Source organism: Penaeus monodon, chromosome 39 (assembly GCF_015228065.2).
Source record: "Penaeus monodon isolate SGIC_2016 chromosome 39, NSTDA_Pmon_1, whole genome shotgun sequence".
Classification (NCBI taxonomy): Eukaryota; Metazoa; Arthropoda; class Malacostraca; order Decapoda; family Penaeidae; genus Penaeus; species Penaeus monodon.
Window position 1 is genome coordinate 32623887 of NC_051424.1, and position 6242 is coordinate 32630128.

Consider the following 6242-nt stretch of genomic DNA (forward strand, 5'->3'; position numbering starts at 1 on the left):
CGATCACATCCTTCCTTCACACTTCCCAGTACATCACAACCCTTGTGAGTTTCTTGTTCAACCTGTATAATAAAGGGTCGCCTGTGAGCGACAGACAGCCTACAGCACGCTGACCGGCTGAACCTCTGTCGTCAGTTGTACCATTCTCTCCTTACAATATACTGCAACAAACAAGCAAGATGATTGTTTCACCTTTGCCGCTGTCCAATTTTTCTGCATCGTGCCACATGCGACTTGTCTGTACTCTACCGCTCATCGGCCATCGTACAGTGGTGGCAACGGTGGGATACGAACCCATGCCTCCGAAGAGAATGGTGCTGTAGTAGCACATGTGAAGAGAGTGTCATTCCTGCAGGATCCTCCTGCACTGACTCGCCTCCCCGCCTTCTTGATAGCCGACCCTCACGCTCCCCTGACTGCTCTTCCTCATGTCCTCCCTATACTCTGTCCACGCGCTCACCTGCATGCACACACGCCTGCTCATCACGTGACTATAGTGCGCCATGCGACTCCGGTGCCGTGTGGGTATCCTCGCCAGACACCTGTTACCGTTGCATCCGCTCCGGCCATAGGGCTCGTGAGTGTTATGCCAAGCCCTTCTGCCCATTCCACAAATGTGAAGGTCACAGGTGGGATGACTGTCGGACATTCCCCGATCGGGTACGTCAGACTAAACTTGATCTATACCGTATAACCAGCAACCAGCAGCGATCATAGACTCATTTTTTAGACACATGGTTCATCACCCAGACCCCCCCTACCAGGAGCTTGTGTAACGGTTATAAGAACCTTGGGTGACCCTTCGTGCTGGGCCCTCCTATTAAACATCCTTGTTTTCTGTCCTTCCTTGACTCTGGCAGCGTGGTGAGTATTATCCCCACTGTTTCCCTGAAGAAGTACAACATTACAGCCCCATGTAGACCTTCCTTGTGGCTTGTCCATGGGGCTAGTGGCGCGAATCTTGACGTAATCGTTGAGTTAACTCTAGTGGTTTCCCTCTGTGGCAGAACATATAATATCCTTCCTTCACACTTCCCAGTACATCGCACCCTTGTGAGTTCCATGTTTAACCTGTATAAGAGGGTCGCCTGCGAGCGACGGACACACACGCTGACCAGATTGAACCTCTGTCCGTCAGTTGTGCCATTCTCGCCTTACAATATACTGCAACAAACAAGCAAGAAGTCTGTTTCACCTTTGCCACTGCCCAAGATTTCCGCATTGTGCCACACGCGACTTGTCTGCACACTACCGCTCATCGGCCATCGTTACAGTGTGTGTGTGTGTGTGTTTGGGGCTGTGTTTGTATGTGTTTTTGTGTGTCTCTGTGTGAACGGGATCGCTCTATTTCACTGTCTTTTTTTTTGTGACTGAAGGAGAGGGGAAGGAAAAGCAAGAGGGGAGGCGAAAGGTAGAAGGAATGGGGTTAAAAAAGTGAAGAGAGGGGTATTTTTTTTCGTAGGATCCCGCTAGTTGTGGAAGTTTTTTTCCGATGTGGATTATTAACTGTTCTACACTGGAAGTACATTAGCGCAACATTGCACACTTCCAGAATCTATTTTCTGTTAATTATCTCGATATCTTACTTAATTATTTTCAGTGTTAAACAGTAATAAGGCACCATCTCTAATCAGTTTACCTTATTTTTGATTAACTACGTCAATGCCATTCATTCTAACCAAAAGATGCATATGCTTCTCATATATGTACTGATCGTGATACAGTAATAATCAAATCTCTAGTGCCTCCATGGCGTTATTTTGTCTTGTGAATATTAATTTTCCAAAGGCTGGAGAGAACGAGTTCTTTCCATGGGAAGAACATTTGTCAGCCATGTCCGTTTCCAATTGTTCAAGAAAAAAAATCGTCTCTGAAGACTTTTTGTGAATAAATGCTGTTCATTCACCTCAATATTTGAATTAACTTTTTTATATGAAAAATCCATAATGCGCATTCATAGCCATTGTTCACGTTTTATGCAATACCACCGGAAGGTATGTATGATGATGAAGTCAAGTGGAATTCATTCAAATACAGTATCTGCCGAGTGAATAGTACCAAAGTAGTAATTGTTTTCAGAGTAATCTGGCATTTTCGTATTCTTTCTCCACATATCGTGAGTAGATGAAGCCGAAACGATCGTTAGGAATTGATTCTGAAAGGTTGGTACTTGTTGTTTTTAAAGCTCGGAACAGATGAAGCTTCATAATTTGTTCGAATAATCTTTTGGAGTTGATATCATATCATGCCAATATTAGCAATAGAGACCTCACAGACCATTTGTAGCATCATAATTAAGCTTTAATCTGAGGGACTATCAAGAGCCAAAATATCAAGATCAGGTATTTCGAAGCCAACCGTGTTTCTGTGAATCCAGCCATACTTGGCAATTGGATCCACCAGAGACAAGGCCAGAAGTGGGCACCCTAGATGCACGATGGGGAAAGATAATCAAGTAAATGTCATTCAAAACTATAAATCAATGTGCCACAGGAAAGATAAATGGGATGCTTGCATTGAGGTGCATGAATATCAAGAGCTAATGAAAACCATTTGATACTCAGTGGCAACACCTCTTACATGTAATTGGATCTGAGAAGGGAGTGTGACAGGTAGTTGCCACATCCCCTTACCGTGAGTCATTTTCTTCATAGTTATTTATTTTCATTATTATCATTATTTTTAACAATCCATAACTACTACAAGAGATGTGAACACTTTTGTTCTGTTGGCAACAGCACGCACACTGTCAGAAATCGCTGGGCAATGTGAGCGGATGCAAAGCAGCGGTGTCAGGGAGTTATTGGATGTCGGGCCCGGCAGATGTACAGGGTATGCCTACGTGGAAATGCCGGGTGAGATGATTCTACGTCGGTGAGGGCCATGGTGTTAAATGATCCGGAGCCATTTTAACTCGTCCAGGATAACAGTCCTATCAACATGAGCAATGCCGTGAAGGCGAGATTTTGGCTACGCCCCGAGATTAAATATAATGCCCCTGTCAGTGATACCATTATCAGGTAGAGCTTACAGCACTTTTCACAACCGTTTAACCGTTTTCGTCGTTATATCGTATTCGTAAGTCAGAAAGAGTATAACTACTTTTTTTTAGTAACTGCACACACACACACACACACACACACACACACACACACACACACACACACACACACACACACACACACACACACACACACACACACACACATACACAGATATGTAAAACAAGCATAACACAATATAAACGTCCGATGCATACAAAATACATGAACTCAAGTCATAAACGTGTGTGTTAAACTAACCGAAGTGGGTAGATATGGAGAAAGCAAGTCTAATGAACAAACAAAGCAGTTGCGATTTTTGAGTTCTGGCTTCATTTTATTTATTTATCTATTTGTTATTTTAACCAGGAGGGCTGCTGGGGTGATGAGGTCTTAGCGGGAGGAGTGAGAGGATGTGAGTGTTTTCGTGAATTCTCTCCTATTTCCCCTGCGGGAGGCCAGTTCTGAAGGACTTGCCTTGGTTTCAAAGATGCGGTGACGTAGCCTTATTTATTTTCATTATTATCATTATTTTTAACAATCCATAACTACTACAAGAGATGTGAACACTTTTGTTCTGTTGGCAACAGCACGCACACTGTCAGAAATCGCTGGGCAATGTGAGCGGATGCAAAGCAGCGGTGTCAGGGAGTTATTGGATGTCGGGCCCGGCAGATGTACAGGGTATGCCTACGTGGAAATGCCGGGTGAGATGATTCTACGTCGGTGAGGGCCATGGTGTTAAATGATCCGGAGCCATTTTAACTCGTCCAGGATAACAGTCCTATCAACATGAGCAATGCCGTGAAGGCGAGATTTTGGCTACGCCCCGAGATTAAATATAATGCCCCTGTCAGTGATACCATTATCAGGTAGAGCTCACAGCACTTTTCACAACCGTTTAACCGTTTTCGTCGTTATATCGTATTCGTAAGTCAGAAAGAGTATAGCTACTTTTTTTTAGTAACTGCACACACACACACACACACACACACACACACACACACACACACACACACACACACACACACACACACACACACACACACACACACACGCACACACGCACACACAAATTATATATATATATATATATATATATATATATATATATATATATATATATATATATATATATATATACACATATATACACACACGCACACACATATACACACACACACATACACACACACACACACACACACACACACACACGCAAACACACACACACATACACAGATATGTAAAACAAGCATAACACAATATAAACGTCCGATGCATACAAAATACATGAACTCAAGTCATAAACGTGTGTGTTAAACTAACCGAAGTGGGTAGATATGGAGAAAGCAAGTCTAATGAACAAACGAAGCAGTTGCGATTTTTGAGTTCTGGCTTCATTTTATTTATTTATCTATTTGTTATTTTAACCAGGAGGGCTGCTGGGGTGATGAGGTCTTAGCGGGAGGAGTGAGAGGATGTGAGTGTTTTCGTGAATTCTCTCCTATTTCCCCTGCGGGAGGCCAGTTCTGAAGGACTTGCCTTGGTTTCAAAGATGCGGTGACGTAGCCTTCGTGAGGTTGATCCCAGTGCAGAGGTATAGTCCATAGGCTGTTGTAATGTTGGTGTTACTGAAAACAAAAGTAAACTTAATCAGGGGATAATTATTTTGCAATCGTGATTTTAATTGCTTTCTGATTTCATAGCTAAAATCACCCAGTTTTACATACTTATAGTTTTTTTTTGGTCAAAAGAGTTTTTTTTTTGTTTTCCTTCCCCTTGAAATGCGTTGAGTTTGATAATTTCGAAAGCGTAGTGAGTGTTGGTTGTTGCAGCTGCGGTCTTCGTTATCAGCCGGGGAAGGAAGTCGGCTGTCGGAGAATTTGCTTATCACGACTTGGTATCTCCCAACTTTTTCTTTCTATCCCGCTTTATCTATGTATATATTGCTGTATAAGTATATGCACACACGCAACTCATATATACACGTATATGTACACACACACACACATGTACGGTTCAGAAGAGAGAGAGAGAGAGAGAGAGAGAGAGAGAGAGAGAGAGAGAGAGAGAGAGAGAGAGAGAGAGAGAGAGAGAGAGAGAGAGAGAGAGAGAGATACACACACACACACACACACACACACACACACACACACACACACACACACACACACACACACACACACATATATATATATATATATATATATATATATATATATATATATATATATATATATATATATATATATACGTATACATATAGGTCTTTGTAGTATGTGAAGATAATTATGTCAATCTTTGTGTTACTTTGCCATCGTTTTATTCATTTACTTGTTTTACGTGTCCTCTGTGTTTCCCTGAGTCAGTGCGACTCCGCCGTGTAGGAAAGTGGTACGTCGTAGTATTTTCGTGGTAGTGATGAGACAACAGGAAAACGTGGTTACAGACGTTATGAGAAAAACATCGAACTCTGTCTCTCTAGAGTGGCCTTTTTGGTGAATGAATCACCAGTGTCTCAGTGACTGAGGTTTACTAAGGACTGAAGGTTTTCCTTGGCACATGTGTGTGAGGTGGCCGAAACAGCCACAGCGTTGGGAGGTGCGTGTGATCGGGTGTTCAGGATAGAATTAATGTTACTATTCAAATTAACAAGTGGATCTTCACACTGTTGATATAAGCACTGAGAAACTTGTATTATTTTGCCATTCCACGGCTGGCAACCAGTTACTCTTTATGATGTGACAGGAGAGCTACGTCACTCTTCGCTCTCTGTTTGCCTGTCTGTTTCTCTGTCTCTGTCTCTCTTTTTTTCTCTGTCTGTATGTATGTCTCTGACATTCTCTGTCTGTCTGTCCGTCTCTCTTTCGCTCTCTCTCTGATATCCACATGGCAGTGGAAACGGTAGGGGGATGTGACTTAACTTCGCGAACGCCAGGACACGCTTCCGGAGGGGGAAAAAAGGCAGCTGTTCCCCAGATGTTCGCCCACGCCCTATGCAAGCCCGGGCGCGGACTTGCATAGGGCGTGGGCGAGAAGTGTGAAGCCAGAGCGCGAGTTTAGCGAGGGTGGCTTGAGAGGCCAGTCTGCGTCTTGCCTTTGACCCACGTGTACCTTCCTCTCTTTGCCCGTAGAAGTCGACCTCGTCTCCGCCACGACGCTACCCCACCGAGATCTTATAAATTATTTGTCTGCTCC

General features: G+C 43.3%; 1 protein-coding gene across 1 annotated transcript in view; it reads left to right on the plus strand.

Annotated features, from left to right (window-relative positions):
• Positions 1-4511: 4511 nt before the first annotated feature.
• Positions 4512-6242, plus strand: part of LOC119597578 — a 15252-nt gene continuing 13521 nt past the window's right edge. Inside the window, 1 exon segment of the mRNA XM_037947153.1 lies at positions 4512-4641. The gene's annotated coding sequence lies outside the window, so the exon portion shown is untranslated.